At 40.2% G+C, this 18,013-nt stretch overlaps 1 protein-coding gene across 5 annotated transcripts in view; it reads left to right on the top strand.

The window, feature by feature from the left end:
• Window positions 1-18,013, top strand: part of DYRK1A (dual specificity tyrosine phosphorylation regulated kinase 1A) — a 142,443-nt gene that overhangs the window by 11,441 nt on the left and 112,989 nt on the right. Inside the window, exon 1 of one of the 5 annotated variants that reach the window (XM_043538229.1) lies at window positions 14,765-14,828. The exons of 3 other annotated variants lie outside the window; for them this stretch is intronic. The gene's annotated coding sequence lies outside the window, so the exon portion shown is untranslated. Of the gene's footprint in view, window positions 1-14,764; window positions 14,829-15,079; window positions 15,093-18,013 lie in introns of those variants that run through there. One more of the 5 variants, XM_043538231.1, reaches the window with a different exon arrangement.

Below are 18,013 nucleotides of genomic sequence, written 5' to 3'. Positions count from 1 at the left end.
TAAGGGTTTGTAATTATAGATAGTTTTGTCCTGTCTAATGTAACTAAAGATGCTCTTTGTTAATTTCTGATTCTTTTTAAAGGATTATAACGTTTTAAGTTTTTGGCCTCAATAACATCTTGTGATAGAGTTCCAAAAGCTAATCGTGTTGTGTGAAAAATATTTCCTTGTATCCGTTTTACATTTGTTGCTCTTCAATTTTATTTGTCTCTTATTCTATTATTATGAAAAAAGGTGTATGGAAGTTTTTGACTTACCTCCTCTACGTTATTCCTTTTATACACCTCTATAATCTCAACTCATATTTGTCTGATTTCTAAAGTATAATATAGGTTTAGGCTAACATTTTCAGTCCTCCATGCCTAAATGTTAGGCTCCAAAATCCATGTTTAGGCATAAGTAAATCCTGTCTTGAGTCTCCCCATCCCCCTGCAAAGACACTGAGACTTCTAGTTTTTGTTGACTTGCTTGAGCTGTGTGTGTTCAGCAACTCTAAACATGAGGCCACTTTTATTTTGGTACCTGAATATAGGATTAGGAGCCTAATTTTTGGTCAGATTTTATCCTTAATCTTTTTAATCTCCTGATGTGATATTAGTTTCATGTATTCATTGCCTTTCTCTGGACTTCTGTTATTTCTGTTATAGATATTTAATTAAATTGCACACATGTTAATACAATGTTAAGGTTGTATAGTTACACCTGGGACCTGTTGCTTAGGGAGCTCACAGCGGAAAGCTCAATGATACGTTGTTTAGGAAGTATACAGTGGGACAGTATACAATTCCCAAGTTACATGCTGGTGTTTAAAGTGCTTCTAATGGAAAATGATGGAAAATAATCAGTGTCATGGCTAGGGGAAAGATGTGATTTGGGATGTGTGTGTCTTAAAGACAGCCTTTCCCCTTACATTCTATCCTAAGATGATGATGATGAAATTACATAATTACATGCTATTTTTTCCACAGGACATATGCCTCATTCAGAGGAGGTGCTTTGGGAATGATGCAACATTCAAAATTTGTTTGTATTCTTTTCAGTGTGTGGCCACACAGGTTACTTTGGATGGTGCTGCACACCATCCGAACCTTGCACTAAATAGGGAGTTAATCATGGGTTCAACAGTGCAGTATCTGAGCCTAACAAACACTGTTGCAGTTATTCTCCTAGCACCGAGAAGCAAAACTCTCTATTAATCTTGGCTATCTCAATGATTGGGTACACAACTTGAGAGACAGGGCCTGATTTTTCAGAGTACAGCACGTGGCATTTTTGTTTTTTATTGGACTTCAGTGTCTACATAGTGCTCTGAACATACCGTTAGTTCTTGCAATAGCTGTAGGACTTTGGTTCTCAAACTTTTGAACTGGTGACCCCTTTCACATAGCAAGCCTCTGAGTGCCACCCCCCCCCCCTTATAAATTAAAAACGCTTTTTAATATATTTGACATCATTATAAAAGCAGGAGGCAAAACGGAGTTTGGGGTGGAGGCTGACAGCTCATGACCCCTCAGGTAATAACCTCGCGACCCCCTGAGGGGTCCTGACCCCCCAGTTTGAGAACCCCTGCTGTAGGAGGTAGGGAAATATGTATTAACTTGTTTTACATAGGGGGAAAACTGAAACAGAAAGGCAACATGACTTTCCCAAAGCTACATGATGAATCAATGGGAGAGTCAGGTTTAGAACTCTAGGCCTTCTGGCTCCCAACCCTGTGCTTATTTCCTCTAGACCTTACTGCCTGAGATGATGAACATCTACATTTGCTATTGATTTTAGTGGAAATTGTGAGGGTTCAGTACTTCAGAAAATCAGGCCTTTTGCGTCTTAAGTTGGGGGCCCAGAAAATGAGAATAAAATTAGTGGCAACATCACAAAACTTTGGTGTAAGGGACTCGCCATCTTCACATAGCAAGCCTATGGTGGGGTCAGGGATAGTAACCAGTTCTTCTGTGTGGCATTCATCTGCCTTAACCATATTTCCACCTCTCCTCTTCCCAAAGTCTCCTGCCTCATTCAACACATATCTTCCAACTTTGCAACAAATTACGCAGAGTTCCTGTAATCCACCCGTTTTACTACAGAGCCTGGATTCATTCTCTGTGTGCTCAGAGAGGCAGGTGTCCTGTAGATAAAATAGTATGTGACCATGTAATTAAAGACTATTGTGATACATATGCATGGATAACCTTAATTCTGGCATTTCCTAACTTTTGAGTGCTCGACTTTGTAACCTTAGTAACATTCTTCTAGATTTTGCTTTTCTTTTAATTAAAAAAAATGTATGTGCAGCTGTAATGCCACCTGATATTAGCAAGATTTGAACCTGGTTCATCAGCACTGCAGCACACACTGCTGCAATTTGATCCAAAGAACTAGCTACAGTAGGAGTGTTCTGTTATCTTTGGTGTACTGGCCACCAACTGATCCACAGTATGGTGAAACAGTGGCTTACAATATACACAAGTAGCCCCATTTTACAGGCAGCTTTTTTGTGAATTTAGGTTTAGCGGATTCTTTCTTGACAGTGTGGATAAGTGATTTAAATGTGACTGTGATATTGGAAATCTAGGTTCAGTTTCCAACTTGTATAACCTCTTATTGGTGTATGAGACCTTGCTTAATAAGTAATAGAGTTTGAAATGGCACAAATTTACTACCTGTTACTATGAACACTTGAACTCAAGGTCTCTTGGGTTATGTCTCACAGCCCGAGTCAACTGACGGGCTTGCTCTGCAGGGCTAAAAATAGCTGTATAGGGCAGTGGTCTCCAAACTTTTTTGATCACGCACCCCTAGGAAAAAAAAAAATGTGACGCAGGCGTGCGGCTGAAGGAAAGGGGGGAGATAAGTGGAAAAGCTACCGCAGGCACGCTCCTCCTGCCACCGCAGAACCAAAGGTGGAAGAGCTGCAGCAGGCATGCTGGCGGCGCTCCTCCTGCCGTGCACCCCCAGTGATCGTCTTGCGCACCTCACTTTAGAGACCACTGATATAGGGATTCAGGTTTGGGCTGTAGCCTGGGCTCAGAGTCCCTCTCCATTGCCAGGTTTCAGAACCTGAGCTCCAGCCTGAGTCTGAACTACTACACAGCTTTTTTTAGCCCTGCAGCATGAACTCCACAAGTCCAAGTCAGTTGACCAGAGCTCTGAGAATCTCTGTTGTGGGTTGGTGGTTTTATGTGTGCATTTATGTATGCATATAGCTGTATAGATCAGTGGTCTCCAAAGTGGGGTGCGCACAAGATGATCCCCGGGGGTATGCGGCAGGAGGAGCGCCGCCGGCACGCCTGCTGCAGGTCTTCTACCTTTGGTTCTGCGGCGGCAGGAGGAGCGTGCCTGTGGCAGCTCTTCTACATAGCAGCCCCACCCTTTTCTTTTCTGCGGCGGCACACCTGCGGCAGCCCCACCCTTTTCTTTTCTGCGGCGGCACACCTGCGGCAGCCCCTCCCTTTTCTTTTCTGCGGCGGCACACCTGCGGCAGCCCGTCCACTTTTTTTCCTTCGGTGGCACGCCTGCGTCAAATTTTTTTTTTCCTGGGGGTGCGCGATCAAAAAAGTTTGCAGACCACTGGTATAGATGAACCCTTGGTTCCCAGCCCTTCTTGTAGGCCACAGGGAGATGGGAGAAGTGCAGGAGGATTCCATTTTTTTTCTGTCACATCCAGGGTATATTTGATTTAAATCAAATTGATTTAAATCACGAGTTGGGAAGACTCGATTTAATCATGGTTTTCTACATAAAAGTGCATTCTTGTTGGTTGTTATAAACTTAATACATATTCTTCACAACTCAGAGATAGATGTAGGTTTCATTTTTAGAAGGTACACAGTATACATTTTTAAACAGTGATTTATTTTGAAAACTTTTCAGATTAGTTTTACAGCTATATCAGAAAATGAATGATTGGTTATTTCATTTACCAAAGGTAATTGAAGCAGATATTTATGAAGTCATTGGGAGGTGAACTATCTCCAATTCAACAGGATAATCATTAATATTTAGAGGATTTTCTTGCCATGATGTATTAGGAGACCATCACCGGACAGACATTTAAATTGTTTTATTTAACTAAAACAATAACGTTAAGTATTCTGGATTTTTTTTCTTCAACAGCAAACATATAATATTTTAACAAAACAAGCATATGTCCCTCGCTTCTCACATTTATCTCCAGACTTCTCCTTGTCCAGATCTATTCTATTCATTGAACTTTTTGAAACTTTGCACTTTTAGAGAGAGAGAAGGGATTGACTGTGTACACAAATTTGCAGAGGGACAATAGAGTTGAGGTTTGTTAGGTCTCACCTATATTTATTTATTTATTTATTTATTTAAAAATATTTTTGCTGTTAAAAAGGATGTTACCTCTGGAGACACAAATCCAGTTTGTGGACTGCAAAACTAAGTGTCTCTGATGGTATCTTCTAGACTGAGCACTGAGTCCCATTGGATAGATAGAAGGATTAACCTAAATAATCTATACAGAAGCCTGTGGAATTCCATAAGATTCGGTTCCTAATCCATGAACTACTGGAACTCATTTACAAAACTTTTCGTAAACTTTACATGAATATATTGTCTCATACTATAGAATTAGAATTTATAATCCCTATTCCATGATGAGATATCTTTGAGCTATAATGTATCTTAATTAAAACTATCTTTAGATAGGTTTTTTCCTCAAAAAGCATTTTATCAAAAAATCCAATTTAAATCTGATTTTTTTTTTTATTTAAATCACTGATTTTTATTCACCCTGGTCACATCTAGAGCAGTTCTGTGTGGCATGCTGAAGTGAGACACCAGGGTGGTACATGTGCCGTGCTAACAGAATGTTCAGGGTTTTTGGCAACAAGCCAGGAACAAGCTGTGCAGAGGAAAAGAGAGACAGCAAATGCTGGATTTTGAGCACTGGTGTCTTGCTCAAATCTGAATGGATTCTTGTGGGGCCAGCAAAAAAGGCACTTTGTTGTTGTCCCCAGAATTAGTCTTCTGCCAGAGTTTAACCTCCTGCTGCAAACCATGGAGATGCTAGAGCTCTTTGAAAACCATTGGAAGAATATTTATAATGGAAAGTGTTAGTTTAGGTATTGCTGCTGCTGCCATCGCCTCTGTAACAAACTGCACAAGGTAGGGAGGAAATCTACTCAAGATGACCAGTCCTTCTCAGGGACATCAACTTAAAGCACATATGAAATTTCTAGACTAAATCTAAAAACTTGAAATCTGAATTATGTTGAGTCACAAAAGTGTTGTATATTCAGTTTTTGATTTATTTCTAATTTCTGGACCCTCACATCTTCCAGACTCATCTGATGTACCTCTAACATTTCCAGTTAAATTATACCCTGACATAAGATCATGCATACAAAATCTTTGTATGGATTGGCTTTTTGCTTGGCAAAATTGAAGGTTTATATAAGGTTTTCAAAATTGAGGTTATAATGAAAGGCTTGTTTCAACCTTACTAGTCTTGGAGACTAGCATGTCTCCCTAATTTGCAAAAATTAAATTGCAAAATTAAAAAAAAAAAAAAAAAGGGCTTGTGGCCTTTTCTTTATAGTGTAGAACAGTGGCTTTTGACTTGTGGTCTGTGGACCCCTGGGGGTCAGCAGACTATGTCTAAGATTTCCAAAGGGGTCCGCACGTCCATTTGAATTTGTTTAGGGTTTTGCAAATGGAAAAAGGTTGAAAACTACTGATGTAGAAAGAAGGTCCGGAATGGTATTCTTTCTTCCACCTGCCACCTTTATAAAAATTTATATAATAATAAAAAGAAAAGGAGTACTTTTCTTAGCGGTCAGTAGGTTTCCGGTATAGGGTGGTGTTTATGTGACATGGTCACATAAACACCACCCTATACCGGAAACCTGCTGCACCACCCTATACCGGAAACCTATTGACCGCTATTCCTACCTACATGCCTCCAGCTTTTACCCAGACCACACCACACGGTCCGTTGTCTACAGCCAGGCTCTACGATACAACCGCATTTGCTCCAACCCCTCAGACAGAGACAAACACCTACAAGATCTCTATCAAGCATTCTTACAACTACAGTACCCATCTGCTGAAGTGAAGAAACAGATTGACAGAGCCAGAAGAGTACCCAGAAGTCACCTACTACAGGACAGGCCTAACAAAGAAAATAACAGAATGCCACTAGCCGTCATCTTCAGCCCCCAACTAAAACCTCTCCAATGTATTATCAAGGATCTACAACCTGTCCTGAAGGACGACCCATCACTCTCACAAATCTTGGGAGACAGGCCAGTCCTTGCCTACAGACAGCCCCCCAACCTGAAGCAAATACACACCAACAACTACATACCACACAACAGAACCCCTAACCCAGGAACCTATCTTTGCAACAAAGCCCGTTGCCAACTGTGCCCACATATCTATTCAGGGGACATCATCACAGGGCCTGATAACATCAGCCACAGTATCAGAGGCTCATTCACCTGCACATCTACCAATGTGATATATGCCATCATGTGCAAGCAATGCCCCTCTGCCATGAGAGTGGGGTGGGGGGAGAAAACCTTTTGAAGTGATAAACACCCATTTTTTCATGGTCTGTATGTATAAAAACATCCTCACTGCATTTTCCACTTTTATGCATCCGATAAAGTGAGCTGTAGCTCACTTTTGCTCACTTGTACTCCTTTTCTTTTTGCGAATACAGACTAACACGGCTGCTACTCTGAAATATATAATAATAGAAATTTCCATCTTGTCTGTCATGGAAGACAGAACCTGTGGGATTATGATATTAAATACAAGGAAGTAAAAACTGATGGGAGAAATAATTTTTATTCATACTGTTTTATTTTTAATGTCTATTTAACACTCGAGAGAATAACTTTTTAATTGAGAAGACAGGTGTGGTGAAGCCTTAATGTTTGAGACACATTTGAACTATCCAAGGAGTTCTCTAATAAAAACTGGGAAGAGCAGCCCTAATATCTTGAAATTTTAAGGTGAAAAACAAGCAAAATCTTCTTTCTCTCACCCTCTAACCCTTTCTTTTGCGAGAAACAAAACCTTTTAGGCCTTCGTTACAAAGAAGCCAAAGGAAGGGGAGCAAAACCCCTTCTTTTTATTTTGCAAATCGCCTTTACAGGTCTGCATAAACATTAACTTGGCTGGACTGCACATCCTGTGTGTGTGTTGTATGTGTGTGGTATACATTTTACAGTAGAAATAGTAATATGTTAAGCTTCACATTTAACCAGTAAAACAGGAATAGAAAATACCACTTACAGGGAGACCACAGTTTGACTGTAATCTTGTCGGACATTCAAAACACTTGTAAGATCAGCTTTTCCGACAACAAATTCTGTAAAGATGTTATCAACACAGGCTCTTCACTCCTGCCTTTCTCATGGTAGGAAGCACAAGACCCAGGACACTCCCAGATTTAAGACTTTTGTTTCCTAAAGGCAACAGTAGTGTATTGGGACATGAACCATGCCCCTACTAGTGGGCACATGCTACAATTCTAATTGGTGGCCTTGGTATCTTCTAATCAATAAAGAGTTTCTTGCAGGTGCTGCATCTATTCAGCTGCTGCTCTGGTTTTTTATGCTATCTAGCTTCCACTTTCCTTTGGGTATCCTGTTTGTATGCCTTCCTACTTTCCAGTGAGATCTATTTATTATACTTTTAAAATAGTATCTTTCAGGGTTCTGTAACATTTTGATTTCTTCTAACCAAGAAGCCCTGCTCAGTCTCTGGAAGCACTCAGTCAAGTCAAGGTTTATGTGCTTTGATGTTTTGCTTTGGTGTCTATATCTCAGCACTGTATTTTTTTCACTAAGCCTTGGTGGTGGTTTTTCCCCCTGCAGGTTCAAAGTTCTCAGTTTCAAAGCTTCCTGCTTTGAGTGTCTTCATTTGCCCTTCAGGATATCATCCATTTCCTCAAGCCTTTAGGAGGAGGGAAAACTGTTCAGTCACTTCAAGCAATGTCTGCGTGACTGAAAAATCTCTCATATATTAGCATGTTCATCAGTATCCTCTTGATCACACAAGTGTCATGGGTAAAGCTTCCAAGCCTACCACAAGAAACCCCCTAGCAATTCCTGCAAGTCCAGCATGAAGCCAACCTGGAGTGCTCCAAATGAAAATCTCTCCAAATGAAAACATAAGTGGGCCTTCCCTGCTAAATGCTGGTACTGCAGTGACACAGACCCAGCTTCCTCTCCAGGTTGGCCTAATGGGACATCTTCAACTCTCCACCATAGTGTCTTTCAACATCTCCTCTGCAGCTGGGGACTTTGCTATGTGCTAAGACCTAGCCATTAATTTATCTTTTGGATCAGTGGTTCTGAGCTATGGCTCATTGGATGAGATCTCATTTCTTCATAAGAAGTGCTGAGAGAAGGAGCTGAAAGAGCCAGCAGCCCTCCAGCTCTGAAGGCTGCAGCTTCTTGTTAAGGCACCTGGCATCTTCCTTTCGGTAGGGTTCAGGATACAGAGATGAGTCAGGAATCCTGATTACTTCTGTGTATTTGGGAACCTGGACGAATCACTCCTTATTTCTGTGACTGTCTTCAAGGTTTCTTCATTATTTCCTTCTTGTCCTATGTTGGGAATTGGCTGAGCTTGATGGGCAATGGGAGTGATTTTTGTACAGAGATCAGCCCCCTCTACACTGGGAGTTGAATCATTTACTGGGCACAGTATCGGTTCTGACTCCTGAGACACTGTTGATGACCCATGACCCTCAGTTGCATCCACTTGTGTGAGGGCAAGATCTTGATTCTACTGCCAAATACTAGGACTTAGAAACTGGGGCGCTCTTCAATGCCAGATACGTCTCCATGGTAGGATACAGTGATTCTACATGTGAGGATTCAGCTTCCCATCAGCTTCTTAAAAACTTGCCACGTCAATTGGCCTTGAGTTAGGGTTGATACAGATATCTGTCAAGGCCTCAGTCAAGTGGCACCTGAGCCAGTAACTTCTCTTCAACATCTCTGTGCCCTTGCACCCCTATTTTGGAACAGCTGATGGTGTGGCAGGTACTTTACACTGCTTCTGCTTTCTTACAGGTGGTTAGGGGGAAAAAACTCCTCCCCAAGGACATCTCTGGCCACATCTTCCATTCAGCACATTGAAGTATCACCTTATATTCTCTTGTGGCCATGTCCTTTCTCTTGGGCCCTTTTGTGAAACAGAAAAAAGAGGGCCTGTTTCAAAAGTTATCTTTTCCAATCACAATACTTTTTAAGGGAGCATAGTATATATTTACATAAGATGCTCTGCATCTGTAGCATTAGCAGTCACCAAAGGATACTAAGCCCCCTTTCAATAAGCACAAAAAACAAGTTATGAGGGGCTCTAGAGCATCTAGTGATCCATCCATGGTTAGTATCTGCTGGCATTTCAAGGGAGACAAGGGGTGTTCTAATTCCTATGGCCCTGGTCGTCTCAGACACCTGGTTTTGAGCACTGTTTGGTAGGGCTCTACAATCAGGTTTTTACAAAGCCCTTCAGAGTTCTCTCTCTATTATGCCGTCTCCTGCTCCCAGTCACATTCTGTTAAAACTCTTGAGAATCTTATTGGGAAGAGATGCTTTCAAGAAATCCAATCCCTCCTGGTAGAGACTTGTCAACTTTTAGTGTTGTTCCAGGTACTCTTTGGTAATCAAAAAGACAGGAGGTCTCCCACTAATTCTGTATTTCAGGGTCCTAATTCAGTGTTTTGTCAGAGAGATTCAAGTTGGTCATCCTGAAAGAAGATATCCCTGTTGTAGAGCAAAATGATTCGGTATGCACTCTAGACTTTGGACATTTATATGCACCTGGAAAATATCTTATCCTTACAAAATTAATAGTGCAACTGCCATATTGTATCTTGCCTTTTGATTTGGCATTAGCATTGTGTGTTTGTATGAAGTGTTTGGTGGTAGTTGTATCTGCTTATACAGAATAACAATTCTAATCCCCCTACTTAAAATTGGGTAATCAAGGACACTAGTCTGGAGGATGTCAAAAGATTGGTTTGTTACCATTAGGGCATTGGAGGTGCTAGGGTTCAAGTTCAACTACACAAAGTTTCAATTAGTTTCCATCTGGCAATTGGATTACATAAAAGCCTTGCTAAACAAAACTCATCTGAATGCTCTCATGTGAGAGAGCCTCCAGGGGCCTTGAGATCCTACGGGAAACAACTATCACATCTGGGCAACAGGGGTCTTCTGGACTTCCCTGTTCTAATAGCAGTCTAAGGACAAGATTCATTTAGGATTTGAGTTCCAAACACCTCCCATCCAAATTGTGGTGAGCATGGCTGTATCCAGCTGCTCATCATTGTTATGGAAAGGAGCATAGTCCCAAATTCATGAAGAATGTTGAGAGCTGGTATACCAAAAATTAGCCCCAATTTCAAATGTACAGTCTGACCACAATATCATACATAAACAAATTTGATTGTACCAGTTGTGTCTCCAGTGCCAGAAAGCCCTGCAGAAGTGGCAATGGTCTCTGACCTCAAGTGTATTTCTGGTTACCTTGTATCTAGCATGTAGACAGAGTCAGTCCACAGTAGATCTGCAGGAATGGTCTCTGGATTCAAGAGTTATAGTAAATAGTTATCCACTGATGGGGGACATAAGAGGTGGTGCTTTTTGCCACCTGTTTGAACAAGTTATCTGTCTTCTGCTCATGGCACCAAGAGAAGAGTTTGCTGCCCAGAAATATTTTCTCCATCTGTTGGGGTAGAAGGCTTCTGTATGACTTCTCCATCAGTACCTCTTATAATGTGCGTTTTGGCAAAGCCCAGGAGAAACCAAATGCTCAATGATCTTCTTAAGACAAGTTTGGTTTTCAGCTCTTTTGTATCAGAGGGCACTACACTTAATCCAGCCCAGGAGCATTTTTCCTGGCAGCTTGGCTCATGTCATGGTCCAATTCCATAGATACCAGAAGGATTTAGAGTGATAAGTAGAATAGGTTTGAAGAGTGGTGCAAACAGCCCCAGATTTGACCCCTTGACTAATATTGCTCAAACTACATGACAATTTTACCTCTGTCTGATTTATCTGCCAAATAACTCTGATTGAATTAATCTAATTCAATTCATGGAATACTCCAAGATAGACCAGTGTCTCTGCGGCCTTTGTTACATTCATGCAGTGCTTAATGCTATTAACCTCTAATTAACATCATGCTATTAACTTTTCTTTAAGAAAAAGCCCTTGCGTCATAGGACATTGGCAAAACTTTTTTGAACCATTTAGTGTCTGCTAGTTTAAGATAGACAAGTCAGACAGGAAATAATGCACAAATATTTAACAGTGAGGGTAGTTAACTCAGTTGAACGTATCAAGAGATGTGATGGATTGTCTGTTACTTGATGCCTTTAAATTGATTTGATGTATTTCAAAGAAAGATGCTGTAGCTCATCCAGAAGACATGGGCTTGAAGTAGGAACTACTAGGTGAAACTGTATGGCCTGTTATTTAGAAGGTCAGACTAAATAATCAAATGGTACCCTCTGGGCATAGTTTTTTCGATAGAATGTAATTTTCCTGTTGGCAGTGACTTCAGGTCACAAAGTGAGAAAGTTTCAGTCTCTAGTGACTGATCTACCTTGTATACCATATTTTACAAGAATAAGGTGGTGCCATGAACTCCATCTGAGATTCTTATCCAAAATGATAACAGATTTCATCTTAAGGATCTTATCATCCTGTCAATATGCTTACCATGTCCTTATGGTCATCCCAGTGAGGCTTTTTCCCACATACTCAACCTTTAAAGATCCTTGGAGTTCTGCTTAATGGGCTAATGCTCTTAGAAATTCCGTCAACTTTTATTTCCTCTGAAACTTTTATTTCCTATTCTGTAGGCAGTGAAGTAAGTCTTTGTGTGTGTATTGTGAGCTCATGCCTTAATTGAAGGGTATGGTTGTTTTACTGTATTTACAGGAAGATATTTTAAATCTATAATTAGTCATTGAAGTCCAATGAATGCTTACAAATTAATAACAAAATCCCTACATTTTAAATCGGACTAAAAACTTGCTCATTACTCCATTTAAGGTCAAGAAGTTCTTTTAGAGAAGCTGCAGATGGAGACCTGTACAATTTGCAGGATGAGAAAACTGCACAGTTAGAGCTGAAGAAATCCACCTCTTTCTCCCACTGGAACCTTTTATAAGTCTTGGTTCAGAAATCCCTCTGAGCCAGGGTCCGCAGAACCACAATTAAGCTGGTAAAGTCTTCCAGACAGGATGAGGAGAGTTTTGATGCTGGGGAATTAAGCTTTCTCACTACTTATCTCCCCCTTCCTGGGATGAAGAAGGGGGCGGGTTTTAATTCTTCTAGCCACCAGAGTTCTAGAGCTGCACAGTAAATAGACCAGTGGTGTCCTTGTCCATGCTAGGACTACTACTTTCACTGCCAGAAGGGTTACTACACTGGTGGAAAATTGGGGGAATTTTTTAGGTTAAAAATTATAATGTAGATTACAGCCATATGGGTGGTTTTACGCTCTCTGGCTGCTGGCATCTACTCATATGCATGCATACAATTTGAATATCCTAGATTACAAAAGTCAAAGGACAATTCAGCTCATTTGTTTACTTTAAATTAGACTGGGTCTGCACTTAAAACTACTCCTGGGGGAATTCTGTGCCAAAAAAAAATAAAAAATTCTGCACACAATATTTTAAAGCTCTGCAAATTTTATTTTTTAAAATAACACTACATAATCACACCAGTTTCATTTATTTTGGTAATTTATTTCAAAATACCTGTCGGCAAGTATGTCTGTAACAATACGGACACGCACAAATCCCACCAGGAGTAGAGAGTGAAAGAAACACCTATGACAACCCGGTTCCTGTTTCTCTGCCCCTTTCCACTCCAGAGCCCAGTCGGGGGGTAAGACACCCACAACCCCTATCCCCAGAGCCCAACCATAGCCTCCTCCCCCACCCGAGCCCAGCTGCGGGGCCCCTTCTTGCCCTGATACCTGCAAACCTCGCTCCCCCCCCGCCCAGCCACAGGGCCCCTTTCCCCCCGAGCCCAGACACCTCTCCCTCCCCCCAGGGCCCAACTGTGGTCCCCCCCCCAGCTCAGATACCTACCGCTCAGAGCCCAGAGATCCAGAGGGAGAAACAGCCTGATGCTCGGACCCAGGCTTGTGTAGATTTTCCTGCATGCTACCGTCTCCTTCCCTCAGGGTGTGCGGGGAACTGCAGATGCCGGGAACCCTGTAGCTCCTTCCCCGTCCCCTGGCAGTGTCTTCTAGGTATGAGTTGGCCTCTGCCGGGTCCTGCGGCCCCTAGTGACGGGCAGCAGAACTGTAGCCCATGGGGGAAGGAAATTCTGCATTCACATTAATTTCTGCAAGATTCTGCATTGTGCAGTGGTGCAGAATTCCCCCAGGAGTAACATAGTTAAGGTGCTCAGGTGTGAAACATCCACGTCCCTGAGTGTTGTATCTATACCAACCTAATCCCTGGTATAGATGTAACTGTGTGTTGAAGAAGAATACTTCTGTTGGCCTAGCTATCGTCACTTGGTTTTTCTACAGCAAGGAAAAACCACTTCTGTTGCTAGGCTGTGTTTTTATTATGGAGTGGAGTTATGCCTGCATAGCTACAGCACTGTAGCTGTGTCACTACAATCCCGGTAGAGTAGATGCAGCCTTAGTCTTTGTCCCCTTTTTGGGTTCCTTGCTAATAATACCAGCCAGCTCATTGCATTGCCCAAGAATACCACAGAATGGGGCACTGCAGCTGTTAATGGGATGATATTGAAGTGTGAAGCTGCCTTACAATGGATCTAGTAAGTTTCTTTTATTCCATGGTATGGTTAAGACCATTTTAAAATTCCTGTATATAGTCTACGCAAGTTGCTTGTCTGATGCCATGTAACAGTGGTTTTTAACCTTTTCCCACTTGTGGACCCCTAAAAAATTTTGAAGGAAGGTGCTGGACTCCTTTGGAAATCTTGGACATAGTCTGTGGACTCCCAGGGATCTGCGGACCGCATGGTGAAAACCATTGCTGTATAAGAAAGTATTGTGGGTTTGTCTTCACTGCAGGAAATTAGCTCGATTTAGTACACTTGGGTTATTAGCCTTGCTCAGGTGAGCGCAACCACATTGCAAAACAATACTCAAGCTACATGGATTTGATTAGAAGCACAGAGTGATTGAGTTAGGAGATGATGACCTGATGTAAGCTGACCAGCTGCATCCCCACAGCATTACTAGCTACAGCATCAGCAGCACTAGAGTTTCAACCTATCCTAACAGGACAGCTAGCTTGAGCTAAACCAGTGATACTCACCCTTCATTGGTTCAGGAGCCAAATTAGTGATCAGCATTACTCAAAAGAGCCACAGTAGTGTGAATTTGTTTCATTTACTATTTTTTATATATAATTCTCACAGCAAAATGACTGACCAAGTATTATTTTATCAACTACAGTTGGTTGATAACATAGTAAAAGCATCTCAATTGGTTAATAACTTAGGTTAATAATTAAATCACACAATCTGTATTTTACTATCATGTGCTGAAAAGAGCCACAGGGAGACTCATTAAAGAGCCACTTGTGGTTCTCAAGCGTCAGAGGTCTGAGTATCACTGAGCTAGACTCAAGTTAGAGACTTTTGCTTGAGGACAGGAGTTGGGTTAGAGGTGAAACTTGAGTTATACCTTGAGCTAACTATTAAGTGAAAAGCCATGGCAAATACCCATTAAAAGGTATTGCTTACTTTTAATCTATAATTTTTTGTGTGCAGAATACTGTAGTAGTGGCTGTGTTTCAGTGGAGTAGAGCATTTTGACATCCTTCAAGATGAAAGGTACTGTATAAATGCCCCCCCCACCCCAAAACAAAAAAACAAAAAACCCCTAGCTCTTCTATAGGGCTTTTCATCAATAGATTTCAAAGCGCTTTACCAAGGAGGTAAGTATAATTATCCTAATTTACAGATGGGTAAACTGAGGCACAGGCAGGTGAAATGACTTGCCTGATGTCATCCAGCAGGACTGTGGGACAGCTGGGAATAAAACAGTCTAAGTCCCAGTCCAGTGTTCTCTCCACTAGCTCAAACTTCCTCCCCACGGTATTTGAGGTATTCTGACACATACCAATACATTTTACTTAATTTTTCTTAATTAGCACACCACCTGTAAAACAAAACTCAGGGAAGATTCTTTGGGTTAATGATGGAATGGGGGAAAAGTCTTACTGGTTTTTAGACACATGATATGATGACAGCTGTGCATCTTATTACATAGGGATTTTTTTATATCACTTGTAAATAATTTTTCATTTCTTAGTTTATAATGGTCTGTTTGAGCAGGTTTTTACATTACTCAGTCATCTATTCAGAAAGAGTTGCTATGTCTTTTTGATCTCTTGACCCATGTTACAATAATTTTTATCCTTAAAACATATGACAATGATTTGTAATCATCATTACGCAAATCAGGGTCTAAAACTACATTGTCATTGTGTGGGACTTGTTCTATTCTGTATCAGAGCAGTATCGCAGAACTGCTGCTAGAGCAACAAACTAGTAATTGTTTAACGTCCAGTAGCTCATCTTCCATGTTGGTTAGAAACACACCTATGGACCATTGGAAAGCTGTAGTTCACATGGGTTTATTCACAAAAGTTGACCCTTAAAATTATGCTATTTTGATTAGCATTTTGTTTTATTACAGTTGATAGAATTTCTACCTGGTTTTTGCAGCTGCCCTTGAGAACCATTGGAGGTTTAGAAAACGGTACCTTCTAAAACTTTGTAATTACAATTGAAGTGTTTGGTGGGGAAAGCTAGATGATGATCTGATTAATAGGTCTGACATTTTGCAGCCTTTCTTGAGTTAGTAGCACTTCATTACAGAATACTGATGGTGAGAACTCTTGTAATACTTCTCGAAACTTTGGTCCTGGACGAACGTTAGTTATTTTCACCCAAAGTAGATTTCCCCCATAGCCAAACCCCTTAAAACATCACAGCTGTGTTTATTGAAAGGGACAATGGAAACAAAATTATTACATTATAATTAAAGTACTAGTCAACAACCACCCAATAATGATGTGGTAAATGTATAGATATACTAGTATGTAGTAAAGATTTGTGAGTTGTCGATGAGTGATTACCTGCCTTTGAACTTGTTTACGTTAATTTTAATTTAGGAAGTGCTGGATTAAAGGGACAGTTTTAATTTAAATCTTACATTTGTCTTAATATTTTTTTCCTGCTGTTATCAATACTCAAAATAACTATAACTCAAAAAGATTAGAAAAAAATGGGGAGGCTCACATCTTTTAGAACTGTTTCTGGCTATCTGCAGTTTAAAGAATTTAGCTGTGGTTTGGTTTGAATTTGGTTTGCATTTTGAAGGCTCTCTTCCCAACCACAAGGACTAAGAACAGTTTTTCTATATGAAATCGTCAATTCTGGAGATCAAATCTACAGCAAAAGATGGATGCTTCAGTAAATTTCACAGCGCAGCGGTAGAATCGCACAATATGTGGAGCCCTACCTAGAATGGGATGAACTGATTTATAGTATTCTCTTAAATGTTCTTTGTGGTAATGTAAGATTACGTGTGTGCTATCACACTATACATTTTTAATACATGCAACACAGAAACTAAATATACTCTGTTAGTACAATTACACACAAACTTGTACATCACATACCATCTTCTAAAGAAATTGTGTAGGAAGTACACGTTAACAAGAAAAAGACCAGCCCAGGATTGTTTTTTCAATATATGAAGTAGTTTGAGCAACTTCCAGTATTTAAATAGCTTAAAATATATTCATTTAACACCACACAGAAATAACTCCTACAGCAAAGTATTCAGATTTTAGAAACGTAATTATAACTTGTTTCCGATGTGAATTTGTTATGGAATTGTTTCCAATTATCACATAAACATAACTCTTTAATAGTTGTTGTAATATTCAGTAAGCTCATTAAATGCTGCTAAGACAAGCATGTTGGTTTAAGATTTCATCAGCAGTCAAACAATAGTTCTGAATATTTCAGCTGGGGGATGGGCAGCTGCTGCTGAAGCATCTCTTTGCTTCCAATGCATGGGGGATGGGAATGTAAACAGAGCAGCATGACTTGCTGTTGTAACCAGAATCTTAACTCCATGCTTATAAACCTGACTATATTGCTTTCATTTAACAACATAAAACTTCACTTTCCCCAGTTTTATTGTGCATTGTCTAGTTAACCAATCACTAAAGCCAACTTAACATATTTATATGTTGTCAGTATAGGAGCATGAAAAAATTCTGCTGGAATTCCATATATCCAGAATCACTAGATTAGCAATAAAGATTTCATTTTTTTCTTGAGATAGTTAATAATCTCTAGGACGATAGCCCTAGTTAGAACTTTATTCTGTCCTTTGAATAGCTATCAAAAACAGCACTTGCTAATCCTTACAGTTTTTGTATTGTTTCCTGTATTTGAGGTGAAAATAACAAGGGACTAAGTAGTGAAAGCTAATTCTCATTAGAATCATGTTAACTGGACAATGTGGGATTTATTTTCAAAATATTTACTACTTTTTTGTGTGAAATGAGGGATAATATGTGGCTACAGAACAGACTTTGAAAAAAATTCAAAATAGCATTACCTGAATTAATAAACAGGCATGGATGGTGTCTTCCTAGCTTCTACTGTGATAGCTACACATCGTATTAGTCCTCACTTTGCCTGGGTTGAACTCAGATAAGAAAGATATGTTTGTGTTGCACAGTAGAGGCTGACTACACATACTGTCATTATCAGAACTGGAGCACAAGTTGAAGTCCAATTTAAAATACAAAAGTGATATACTATGTAAAACTAGTCTCACAAAATTTTTTCACTGCGGGCAAGTAATCTCTTTTGGAACAGTGAGTTAAAATTTTAGTTTTCTCACCATCAGAGCGGTGGTAATGGTGGAGTAGATTTTGTGTTAGACCTGGTAAATTTTCATAACAGTTTTGCAAGTTTCTAAACTTACAGAA

This window comes from Chelonia mydas, chromosome 1 (assembly GCF_015237465.2).
Source record: "Chelonia mydas isolate rCheMyd1 chromosome 1, rCheMyd1.pri.v2, whole genome shotgun sequence".
Taxonomy (NCBI): domain Eukaryota; kingdom Metazoa; phylum Chordata; order Testudines; family Cheloniidae; genus Chelonia; species Chelonia mydas.
This window is presented reverse-complemented; position numbering and strand designations above follow the sequence as displayed.